Here is a 13,840-nt window from a genome sequence, read left to right as displayed (position 1 = left end):
ACAATGACCATAAATGTCATTTTTAATATAATTTATTTATCTATTAATAAATATTGTTTTATTATATTATTAATTTCTTTTAATTAAATTTTTTAAATTTATTTGTTATAGGATACTTTAATTGGATTATTATATATGAATAAATATTAATTTTAATGTATAATATTTATATATTAATATATTGGATTATTAATTTATTTTAGTAGATTTTTTTATTAGAGTAATTCTTTTTTATTGGATTATTATATATTAATAAATACTTTTTTAATTTATAATATTTATATATTAATAAATACTACATTATCAGATTATTAATTTCTTTCAGTTAATTATTTTAATTCCTTTTTTGGATTAATTATTTTTCATTGGAATATTACTTTTAATTTATTATTTTTTATATAATAAATATTATTTATTTTATTATTAATTTATTTTTATTGTATAATATTAATTCTTGTTCATTTTATTAGTTTCACCACAAAGTTATTGAAATACGCAAAAGCGTCGCATGCTCATCAACTAAAATCGTTGGGGTCACCGCCAAAAACCTTCATCGGAGGTTCGACGAAACCCTACTAACTTTATCCATCCAACATCCGTGGTAGCCCCCTGTGACAACCTCTTCACGATCCGCTAAAATCCTTCATATCACACACAATGTGCAACAAACTCTTATAAACATTAAAAGTGGTGGTGGTGATCGGGTGATGGTGGTGGTGTTATCGCATGTGACTACCATCATCATTGGTTGTAAAATGTTTGTGGGTTTCTGTCCGACCTCCGATGAAGATGTTTTGTAGTGATCTGACTATTTTCGATGATGAAAGGCAACGCTTTCGCATATTCTGGCAACTTTATGGTGGAACTAACAAAATTAAAAAGAAATTAATAGTACAAATTAAAAATAAACTAATAAACTAATAATCCAACAAAATAATATTTATTATATAAAAATAATAATAAATTAAAGTGATATCCAATAAAAAAGAAATAATACAAAAAAGAATTAAAAATTTAACTAAAAGAAATTAATAATATGATAATGTAATATTTATTAAGATATAAATATTATAAACTTGGTGTAAGACTCATATATTACATATGTTCATTTAAAAAAATTAAATACAAAAATTCTAAACATTTGAAAAAGTTTAAATTTATAAGAAAAATTAGAAAAATATTGAATTATTAAAATTAAAGTGTTCTTTTCTTGTAAATTTAAAAAAATTATTTAGATAAATAAATAAAGGAAACTAATAAAGCTTTAATTTAGAATGTTGAAAAAAAACTTGTTGAAAATGACCAAATCGACAACTTTTCAGAGGTTTTGACCTTAATTACATAAAATAAGAAACCATAGGGATCATATCTATTGGCATTTAATTCGTTGTATTATGATCACTGATATTAAAATTCTTTGATGATTTCTTCGAAATTTCACTATAATTTTTGTCTTACATCACATCTTTTTGTCAAACACCGAGTAGGCTTTATATATTGTAGTTGAAAATGAAAATTATATAAGAGGAACTTAAATGTGTAATTTATAAAAACCATAAAAGTAAATCAAGTTAAAAGTTAAATTATAAGAACACTGGACAACTAACATGTATTATATGATACAAAACGACGTAGTATGGTGAGTTTGGGTACCTAAGCTTATATACCCTTAAGGGTATATTCATTTTTCCATATATATATATATATATATATATATATATATATATATATATATATATATATATATATATATATATATATATATATATATATATATATATATATATATATATATATATATACACCCGACCTTGAGATATACAAGAGACGATTTGCATAGGATCATATAATATAGGTCCAAGTTTTAACCAAATTATATAATTAATATCTTAATAACATTAAGTTTATACACGAAATATGTTGATAATATCATGTTATTCAAGTTTATACATGAAATTCTTATAGTTCAGTTGGTCAAGGGGTTATTACCTACTCACTCAGGTTCAAATTCTTATATATAATTTTGGAAAATCTCCAATAAAGTCTCAAAATTTTGGCTTAGTTTTGCTTTTGCCCTAAATTAGTTTTTGTGTACGAAAAAATCTCAGTGTTGCAGAAATCGGCTTAATCGGCCAATTAATCGCTAATCGGACCTCCACCGATGAGATTTATTGCGAATCAGTCACTATAATCGGGTTTGGTCAATACATGTCAAATTCGGAATTAATCATAATCGGGCCTAATCGGACCTAATTGGGTTTGGTCAACGAAGGTCAAAGTCGGACCTAATCGCCGATTAATCACTTTTTTTGTAGGATTAATGTTAGATTTATAATTTTTTGAATAATTTTCTTAATAATTAATAGTCCCCGATTAATCTCTCGATTAATCCACGCCTAACCGATTAATCTCTAATCGCTAGTCCACCGATTAGCAGCCGATTAGCGATTTCTGCAACCATGAAAAATCCTAAAACCAGTAAAGTTTATATTTTGACTTTTTTTACCGGTTGGAAACGGTAACAAATTAATTTGTCACTATTTTGTAAACTGACCCAAAATATGGAGACTTGTCTGCAAACAAAAATATTATGACTTTTCTGCAAACAGGAAACCTTAATAATAATAATAATAATAATAATAATAATAATAATAAGTATACTATTTTTTAAATTTGTTATTATTAATATTGTTTATAATACATATAAATGCGTCTAAATGAAAAAAGAATATTAAAAAGCCATTTTTTAAGGGTGAAGGTAAAGAGGATGATGAATCGTAAAGTTTTATTGAGAAGAAATTTGAGAGAATGGAGTGTTTCAGTCGCGCTAAGGTGGAATCAACGTGAATCATAAACGGTGTCAGCTCATCAACAAGAAGTGGTTCAACTTCAGTATCGTAGAGTTGAGTTGCAGTCTAGAACTTCAAAGTTCACTGCCAGTTCATTTAAAATGGTACAAGACAAAATAATAAATAATGTAAGAATAAAAACAAAAACTTTAGTCAAACAATGAAATATTCTAACAGCGATATTTGTGCAGTTTTTTCATAAACAAGTTAAAGACTGTTTCATCAAATCTTTTGAATTGAATGGTCATAAATGAACTTCATTTTTCTGAGATATCTTTCCCTTAACATTGTTTATAAAAGAATAATAAAACAATATCAAAAATATCAAACTAAAACACAATTCATCGTAACCAAAGAGAGAAAATGTATTTAATCGTTTAAGTATTGCAGATTGATTCCAAGCTTCATGTTCACCAAGAACAAGAGAACAACATGAACCAATCTTTGTAACCAACGAGTTAAAAGAATCCAATCTATATAACCTTCGAGTTATAAGAGTCACCAAGACAAAACTCATAGGTTTCATACATTGTGATCCGTGATAAAAAAGAGATGAAGATCACCCTCTTGTTGAAGAGGTCTTTGAATTTCATATGGGAATCAGTGTAGCAGTGACATCGTCTATGGAAATTAGACGTGATATGTTACCTAGCTTCACTCCATTCCATTTTAACAGAGTTGGGTTGTCCAAGAAGGAAGAGATCTATGTCTATAGGGATAAGCTTAAACATAGTTCTCTCCTACCGGGCCTAATTGATAGGATGTTTCGTGTCAATCAGCGTGAGCATCAACGTCAAAGGAAAAGTTGGTGGCATTGAAGAAAAAGATGCAAATGCCAGCTTAACTAGCTCTACTCAAAAGATGTTGCACCGAAGGAATGGCACGTCGGCAATGTTGAGATGAAGACGGACGATCCTAAGATATAGAAGGTGAGAGAAAAGAACACACATTGGCAATGTTAGTAGTAAAATGTACAATAGATACTTCTTTGTTAAAATAAAAGTAAAAAAGAATTTTTGAAGCGAAAGAGTCATAGTAAACTAAACTTTTAGCAACTTATGTTCATAAATTTTAAGGTAGCGAAGCATAATGTTAAAGTCGTAAAATAGCATTATTTAACACAAGTAAAATCAAAGTATATAAATGTTGTTGTCCCTTAGTGCAATGGGCACAATTTTGTTCTTAGAATCAATAACTTTTTCTTCACTGCAATCAAAGATAACTTTGTAACCAACGTCAAAAAGTTAACCGGTGGAGATAAGATTGATTTTCATGCCCTTGACATAGAAAACATTCTTTAGCTTGAACATTATACACTCAAATGTTCCAACGCCCATGATAGCTTCTTCACTGTTGTCACTAAAAACTACAATCGAACCATCATTCTCCACAAATTTTGTTAAGAGGGACTTGAGACCGGTCATGTGTCTAGACGATATGGGCATATTTAGTCATATAATTCATGCATTATCTTAATACTTTATGTTGTTTTTGTCTCAAATGTTGAACAAAATATAATTAGTTTAAAGTTTAATTTTCAGCAATAAAGACATGCTCGGAAGGAAAAGAAAGTCGAATTGGCGATTGGAAGCTCGGAATTTGGATTTTGAAGAAAGAAGATGAAAATGCAGAAGAACACAGCATGTTACCCTTATCAGAACATATAATTAGGAATCAATTGCTTGATTCTATTCAAGGCCTTGTATTTGGAAACAGAGCCATCCAGATTTATTTTGATTCGAAATATCCACTTACATCCAATAGGTGTATGACTGGAAGAAAGAACGAGAACCCTTGTCTGATTCTGAAGTAATGCATTGTATTAAAAGTCCATAGCATGTCACCACTTAGGATCTTTAAGTGTTTGGTTGTGGGTTTAAGGCTCGAGGGAGGAGGGTATTAGATGTAGGGTGGTGGTGTTAATGAGATTGGCATTAAAGTATTTTGGGTTGCGTTTTCTGTTTCAAGTTAGGTGATCAAATATAGTTACAACTGGTGGGGATGGTGGAGGGGCCACGTGAACAAGTGGTGGTAAGGGGGAGGAGGGTTGGGGAGGCGACGAATGTGGTGGTGCTGATGGAGGAGATGAGTTATCATCATCTATAGTAGTGGAGTTGGTTGGTAAAGTAGAGATGGGTATGGTGTTAGTGATAGAAGATGGAGGAAAACAAGGTGGATTTGTAGAGGTAGGAGGCACATCAGACTCAATAGAAGATGTAGAGCAAAAATTATCAGGAGTGAGTAGCGAAAAAGAGGTTTCAGTTTGGTATGCATAGATATGCTCAACATGGCGAGAGTGATATAAGCGATGAGAGGTGGGTTCATAATATTTATAGGCTGATTTGGATGAAGAATAACCAAGAAAGATGCATTTCTTGGATCTTGGATGAATTTTGGAAGAGAGGTAAGGTTTTAACCATGGGTAACATAAGCAACCAAAGGGTTTGAGCTTTTGATATGTATGAGATGTGTTATGTAGTTTGTCATAGAGGGATTGAAAAGCAAGAACTGATGTGGGTAGTCGGTTGATGAGATGAACAGTTGTTTGGAACGCATGGGTCCAAAATGTGAGAGGGAGACTAGCATGATGTAACAGGGAGAGTCCGGTTTCAACTATATGTCTATGGCGTATCTCAGCTATACCATTTTGTTTTGGTGTGTGAGGATGAGTAATAAAGTGAGATATACCATGTTGTTGGAGGTATGATGTGATTTTAATAAATTATTCTCCATTATCAGTAAATAAAGAGACAAGAGGGGTATTATAGTATTTTTCAACAAGGGTTCGAAATTGTGGAAACAAGGTGGAGACTTCAGACTTGTTTTTCATTGGGTATAACCAAATATAACGAGAGTAGAAATCAACAAATGTGACATAGTAAGTGTAGTCATCATTCAAGAGTTGTATTGGACCCTATACATCTGAATAAACAAGTTCCAATGGTTTAGATGCTTTGAAAGAGTTTGTACCAAAAGGTGATTTATGGCTTTTATTGATAGAACATGAATCACAATGAAACAAAATTGATGATACTTTATTACATGATAATCCTAAATGACTTAAAAGGAACTTGAAAACTTTGATAGACGGGTGACCAAGCCTGTGATGCCAGGAAATGATTGACTTATTGGAGATGATCGTTGAGTTTATTTGTGGTAGCTTACGAAGGGAACATATGGTTGTATAGTATATCTCATTGACGTTCACTCCCCATATGAGTATCGTTCCCGTGCACAGGTCCTTGACAAGAAAGAAAGTGGAGAAAAATTCAACAGAAACATAGTTAGATTTGCAGAGTTTAGCAACTGAGATAAGATTATTTCTTAACTGAGGAACGAATAAACATTATGAAGATTTAAAGGACGTGAAGAAGTTGGAAGACTAGAAGAACCAGTGTGAGAGATAAATAGGGCTTTACCATTGCCTAACATAATTTCATATGGTCCTCCATATTCTAATAGGGTGTGGAAAGATGTGGGGTTGGATGCTACATGATTAGATGCATAACTGTCAAACATCCATGGTGGTGGAGACGGAGAGGAGCTTGTTGAAGTGGTGTTGACCACTGGATTTGATGAAGAGCTCGTGTTAATTGTGATGTTGTTTTCTTTGAGAAATCGTGCAAGCTTCCTGCAATCTTTAGTATCGTGCCCAGGGATATTGAAGTATTGACAGTAGCTAGAATTGTGGTTACCTCTCTGATAGTTGTTGCTTCCACTGTGTTGACCAGGAGGGCGATATGATCTTACACCTGAGTTGTTGTTGTACCTGTTTGAGTTTCGGTTGTCACAGTTGGATATGGGTGGATATTTGTTGGAGTACTTTTGAGTGTTATTGACTGTGGTAATGACCAGTGTTGGTTCAGTGTATTTTAGGGTGCGTTCATGATATACTAATTTATCAAAGATATTAGGAAAAGTGATGGGCGTGTCTCTGATTTTAAGGGAATATGAGATATGTGTATAGTCTTCACCTAGTTGTCCCAGTATGTGGACAATTAGGTCTTCATCATCAACAAGACTTTGAGCTAAAGCAATGTCATCTGCTATGCTCTTCATATCATGAAGGAATTCAGTGATGGAGCGGGTACCTTTGGGATTGTTTGCCAATCTGGACTTCAATGAGATTATACGAGACCTGGAGACGCTAGCATAACTTTCAGTTAGGCGTTTAAATGCTTGTTGTGCAGTCTTAGCAGATGAGACAATTGGTTGGATAGTTTCTAAACAACTTCCAAGTAGAGCACCAAGAATAATTTGATCTTGGCGGAACCAGGGGAGATAAGTTGGGTTTGATTTTGTGTTGTCAGTGGACAAAACTTTTGGTGGAACTTCAGTAGAGTCTTTTATGTAGCCGTCAAGACCAAGCGCAGTTAGGGTTGTGACCACTTGCTTTCTCCAGATAGAGAAATTAATGGTGGTGAGTTTGATTGGAAAGTAAGTATGAGTGGTGACTTCAACAATGGACGTCATAGTGATTTTGATTTGAGTGGAAAATTTTGAAGGATCGACATTTGGAAAGACTCGAAGGAGCTACATGAGCTCTAATACCATATCAGAACATACAATTGGGAATGAATTGATTGATTATATTGAATTGCTTTACCTTCCTTATATAGGTTGAATATATTGTTAAATACGAGCTATTCTATAGAAGTACATATAGGAACTATATTGACTATACAATTGAATATACAACTGAATGATAACTGGGTAATTCTTGTGCACGTGTTGTATTCATGAGCTGGGTTGTTGTGTATTATCATTGGGCTTTGTATCCTTGGGCTCTATATCCTTAATAACCCTCACCAACACAGCGTGTTGTATTGGGGAATCCTGATAAAATAATGCATTGTCGTACACGCGTCTTTAGTGATCAACACGACGTGTTAAGTCCATAAACACGAAGTGTTGTGCCAATTTTCATAATCTATTTAAGTATCGTTTCTGCTCAAAACCCTAACGAATGCTTGGAGTTTTTATCGACTTTTAGATGTCAGAGACATCCCTAGGAGCTATATTTCAGAATTCGATTAGAGGCTTTGAATTGAAGAAATCTAAGGCAAAAAATCATTAGTAGCCTACTTAATTCCTTGGTTTACATTATGTTTGTGTTGATGAATTTCGTTTTTATGCTTGTTTCTACTAAAGTCATGGGCTAAACACCCTACTTTCATTTAGAGTAGAAGATCTTATGATTATGGTTTGATTTAGTGGCTTTGGATTATATTGATTTGATTATTTATCATGTTAAGCTTGTTAAAAGAACCTTATGTGTTAATGGTAATTATTTTTTATTGATTAATGAGTTATTAAGATTGCATGAACATCTTTCTTGATTGCTAACCTCTTATGATTTTGTGAAAACAAGATTATAAGCCTAGTGTTGTGAACATAACCTAGGGTTACCTAGAAAATAAGTAAGTTAATATGTGAGCTATATATGATGACCAACCATATATAAGTTAATTCAACCAACCAATTTAATTAACTACTATTACAAGTCTTGCTTGGTTCGAATTGAACACTGCTTGAATTGATCACTTGATCACTACTTGAAATGATTTGTTTGCTAAAGGATTAGTAATAGTGAACATGAACCTAAACACGTTAAAAATCGGTAATTAATGATATATTAATCTATTGCACTTGCCACGAAATCAACCATAGGAATAAGTGAAATGAATCTAAACGGAAGTCTCTTTAATATTATTAAATCTAGTTGTCTTTTGTTCTTCTTTCTAGTCGTTAATTGTTCTTGCTAAGTGTTTAAGTAATTGCTTAAGTTCTTAGTCTTTTAAAACTAGAGAAAACCCCCCTATTTAATTTATTGTTTAAATTAGATAATATTAGTAGTAATTTTAATTATTTACCGTTCCCTGAGTTCGATACCCTACTTACATTCACTAAACCGCTAATCAATAGGTACACCGCCTACTGTTTGTTTGTTTTTTGTTTAAGATAATTAGGATTAAAACTAGTATATTCCACACGTATCACTAGAGCACCCACTGTCAAAGAATAAAGTATGTTCAAGATTATAACTCGACTCTTGGACAACTTCAGAGGTATCAACGTCACACATGTTGAGATCACCATCATGGGAATCATTTATAAGAGCCATAAGACCCTTAACATTTAGCACCTGATCTTCAGATGTTTCCTCTTCCACCCATTCTTCACAATCCTTTTGTTTTGCAATGAAAGCTTTTGGCAGAAAGATGTTCTCCTTGTTCATGTGGGCCAACAACTTTTTGTACAAGACTTCATAACTCTTTAGGCTTTGAGCTTCTTTCTTCTCTTTGCAGTCTATGGAAAAATAGCCAGGTCTTTCACAATTAAGATAGTTACCTGAGTTTCTTTTATCTGAAGTAGATCTCCTTGTTGAACTGCCTCCCTTAAACTGAGCTCTTTGAACTCCATTTGATATGCTTTCTTCGCAACATTTGTCAATAAGTGCAACGCTGACAATAAGTTCATCAGTAGTTTCTTCATTACTCGCTTCACCCTGATCAGATTCATCCGAGTCGCTGATGAGATTCAATGCTTCCTTTCGAGAAACCAAAGCTACAGCCTTTTCTTTGCTTGAGTCCATTCATGATGTCTTTACGAAGAGCTTTGGTCTCTTCGTAATTTCGTAGATTTCTAAACAAGGAGTTCAGATCCATGAGATTAATATTCTCATTGTTTTTTAAGAAGATCATGGTGATGTTCCCATCCTTTTCCAAGGGAATCCAAGAATTTTAAAACTAACTCAGAAGAGTGCTTGACGACTCCCAACATGTGCATATCATTCACTAAACAATTAAACATGTTAAAGGTTTCAGTTAGAGATTCACCTTGCTGACCGAAAAATGCTCATATCTTCGATTGAGGTTGTTGATGGTTGTAGCATGAACCTCCATAGTGCCTTCATAAGCCACAATCAGTGTCTCCATCATCTCTTGAGCTGATTCACAGTTCTGAACTAAATGATACACAAGGTATGGAAGAGAGTTTCATATGACTGCCCTAGCTTTCACATTAAGAATGATAAGTGTCTTGGCGTCATCGTCACGACTAGTATTTGGCTTTTGCTTCAAGGGACCAACAGGAGCGTTGTTGTTAACCATAGGTTGATACATAGGAATGCGAGGAGCCTTCTCAACAATGTTAATCATCTCATAATCCATGGTTTCAAGAACAACCATAACCTTCGTTTTCCACATTATAAAATTTTGCTCATCGAATGGAGGGGGGGGATCTTGTAAAGAGCATATGATTTGGGATTACAGGATGTCGACATGGCAAATTCAATGTATCAAAGACCTGCTTTGATACCAATTAAAGGTTTGTATCGATGCGATACACTTCAAGTATAATTAACGAAAAACAAACTAACTAAACAAAGATCAAACAGAAAAATAAAGAACATGAGTAATCACAACGATGTCTTTCACCAAGAAATGAGTGTTCTCACCAAGAGAACGAAGGTGTAACACCCAGGATTTTGAAAGCCAAGAAAGTAAAGGAAACCCTAAATTTAAGAGGGACTCGACGAGTCCAAGGAAGGACTCGGCGAGTCGGAGCGGGATCCGGGTCGATAAGAAAGTGACCAACTCGACGAGTCGGCCAAGTGGACTCGGCGAGTCTGGTCTGTGCGAGGAAAACCCTAAATCCGGGGCTTGGAGCCTATTTAAGCATCTCAATCTTCTTCCTAGGGCTCCTTTACAGCCTCTCACACCCAGAACGATGCACCTTAAGCCCCCATTGTGTTCATTCAAGCTTTTAGCCATTTTTGAGTGGTTTTAAGGAAGAAGAAGGAGTGGGAATCTTTGAAGCATCAAGGAGTGGTCTTGGATCCGAAGTTTGGGAAGCATTTCAGAGCATTGGAAGGTATTAAGTCGTTTCTCTTCTCCAGATTTTCCTTGGTTATGAGCTTTGGGGCTTTTAAGCCATGTTTAAGACCAATCTTGAGCTTGAGGTCCAGATCTGAGGTTGCTACCTCAGATCCATGCTTGTTTTGGTATGGAATCCCATAAAGTATCAGCCATTGGGTGGAAATTAGAGTCTCTTGGTCCTAAACCCTAGCTATGGGTGTATTTTGCCTAGATCTCACTCTCTACACGTAAAGTTTGCAACTTTACATGGGAAATAGGCTTGGGGAGGGTAGATCTACAGTTTGGAGCTCATGCATGACTCGGAAGTCCTCTGCATGTAAGTGGATCTTAGTGGACTCGACGAGTCCTTTGAGTGGACTCGGCGAGTAGCTTGAAGATGAGGAGGAACTCGACGAGTGGGATGAACAGCTCGTCGAGTCGGATGAAGATGGGCATGAAATCGGTGAGTTGGATGAACAACTCGGCGAGTTGGATGAAGATTGTCGTGTGCTCGGCGAGTCTGTTCTTAGACTCGGCGAGTCAGCTTGGGTGGTCCCAAACCCTTCGAGTTAAGACTTGAGTCAGCGAGTCGAGCCAGGACTCAGTGAGTTGGTCAGGACAGGAATCGGGAATCAGTAAACTCGGCGAGTCAGGGGCTGACTCGGCGAGTAGAGTCGCGAATGGAAGGACTATGGATTTATGAACTCGGCGAGTCAGTAGGGTGACTCGACGAGTAGGGTTGACCTGGAAGGTTGACTTTGACCAGAGTTGACTTGGTTGACCTTTGGAGGTCAGTTAGACTAAGTGTTGGGTTGTTATTGGTAGCTCGGGGAGCTAGCAGAGCAGCAGTTCGGAGTTAGCGGTCAGGTAGCGGTCAAAGGGGTTAGCAGCAGCAGTTCAGCAGTATCAGGTGAGTTTCCCTTTGTATGAATGGGTCTACGGCCACAATGCCGGCCCATGTAGTTATGAGTAGAAGACCCGGGGGTTAGCCCTAGGCATAGTATGCTAGTATGATATTTGGACGAGGTCCAATGACAGAGGGCGGGTGCCCAAGGAGCGGTTTATGTGATAGTTTATACTTGTTGTCTGTGTGATACTTGTATGTGCCTGGTAGGGAGGTGAGTGAGGGCGAGGTCCCGTATCTCACCAATAGCAGAGTGTGGATGGTGTTCCACATCTCAGTAGCAGCAGAGCAGGGGCGAGGCCCAAGTTAGGAAAGAAGTGAGGGTGGGCTGGGCCCGAACCTCACTATCAGCAGGAGTATGGACGAGGTTCCATGACTCATCAGTAGCAGGACTCGGGCGGGGCCCAGAGATAGGCGAGGCCTTAGCGCAAGAGTTGTTAGTATATGTTTAGCTTATGTAATATTATGTGATATGTTTATGTGCTATTATATGTTAGTGGGCGAGGCCCTGTGACAGGCGAGGCCTAAGTGAAACAGATTTGTATCCGAGCGGGGCTCGAAGCCAGGCGGGGCCTGGAGCGGCGGGGCCGTTATAGCGGGTGAGGCCCGAAGTAGAAGGGCGAGGCCCAGGATAGCGGGCGTGGCCCAGTATGTGCAGTATGTGATTTTGCGTGGTATGTGGTAAGGTGGGGAACTCACTAAGCTTTGTGCTTACGGTTTTCAGTTTTGCTTTCAGGTACTTCCGGTAGCGGAGGGAGGAGCTCGGGGTGATCGCATGGCACACACCATAGAGTAGTCAGCCTGGGAATGTTTACTCTGATAATAAACATGTGTTTTGAAAACTTATACTCAGATTATGTTTTGGAATGATGTTTTGTTTAAAGTAATGTTTTATTAAAAAGAAATTTTTGGTCTTAAATTTTGGGATGTTTCAGAAGGTCACAAAGACATTCACCAAGACTTACATTAGGGTTTCACCCTAATGTTGAATATACACAAAACTATTCTAGTGAATCCCTTCAATCAAAGGATTGTATTTAATCTATAATAAGAACTGATCCTTATCACCAAGATATCGAATCTGTTATTTATTATATATTTACAGATAACTGCCTAATATACAAATATTACATAAGATCATTATCTTCACGCTGACATTGATAAGGTCATGAGGCATTGGCGCCAGCGGTCAACGTATAAAGTGTTTGACTCATCTGACCATAAAATGTGACCTTACAAAACTTCATTTCTTATTTGTTTTCTATCGTTTACCTTGAAATTTAATAGTATTAGGTTTAGTTTAGTTTAGTTTTTTTTTTTTTTTTTTTTTTTTTTTTTTTTTTTTTTGTTTTTTTGTTTTTTTTTTTTTTTTGCAAAAAAACGAATACCAAAACCATAGGTAAGGTATGCCACTTACGGTGTAGAAGTTGTTAATGCATAGATTGTGCATTAACATTTTGTACACCGTAGATTACATACATCTATGGTTTGCGGTGCTTTTTGTTGTTTCTAACATTTATAATGATATAGTTTTATTATGTGATCTGTTATTTGACTTGGTTCGATAGTTTGATCCAAAAAAATAATTGAATCTCAAAAACGTAACAGTAGATTATTTGATAGAAACACTATATGACAGCTGCCACCTACGGTTTTGTTCTTGATGTTCATCCAAACATCAAACGGTAGTTTTGTTGAGAGCATAGTGCAATATGAACACCCTAATTAATTTTTTAAATATTTTTATTGGCTGAAATTATATTGTTTTGTGGAAAAAACTGATTATAAACTATTAATTATTGGTTGACTTTTTAAAAAGTGATCAATAGGGTGTTCAAGGGGTGTCTTATTAGCAACCCGAAACCGTAGGACTATTTCCGAAACAGTAGGCGTGTTTGATAGTCTACGATTTTATAGACTATTTTTAGCTATTCCAAATATTTGACTACTAAATAAAAAAAAAATAATAGGTAAATTGATTAGTTTTGTCATTTTTCTCTACTGTTAATTATTTATATTGATAATTTTATTTATTTAGTGGTAATTGACGATTTGAAAATCTGATGGGAAGGATCTTGAGAAACTAATTAACTTCTTGGGTTTTGGGAAAAACTTTGGGTCAGAAGTCAGGTATCCGCCTTTGAAGACCGAAATTTCGGCGCATTTTCAGCTTTAACCCCGCTATTTCTATTTATTTACAATTCTGCACCCAACATAAATCTGCCTCC

The sequence above is a fragment of the Lactuca sativa genome, chromosome 6 (genome assembly GCF_002870075.4).
Source record: "Lactuca sativa cultivar Salinas chromosome 6, Lsat_Salinas_v11, whole genome shotgun sequence".
In the NCBI taxonomy this organism is placed as follows: Eukaryota; Viridiplantae; Streptophyta; class Magnoliopsida; order Asterales; family Asteraceae; genus Lactuca; species Lactuca sativa.
Note: the sequence above shows the minus strand (reverse complement) of the source record.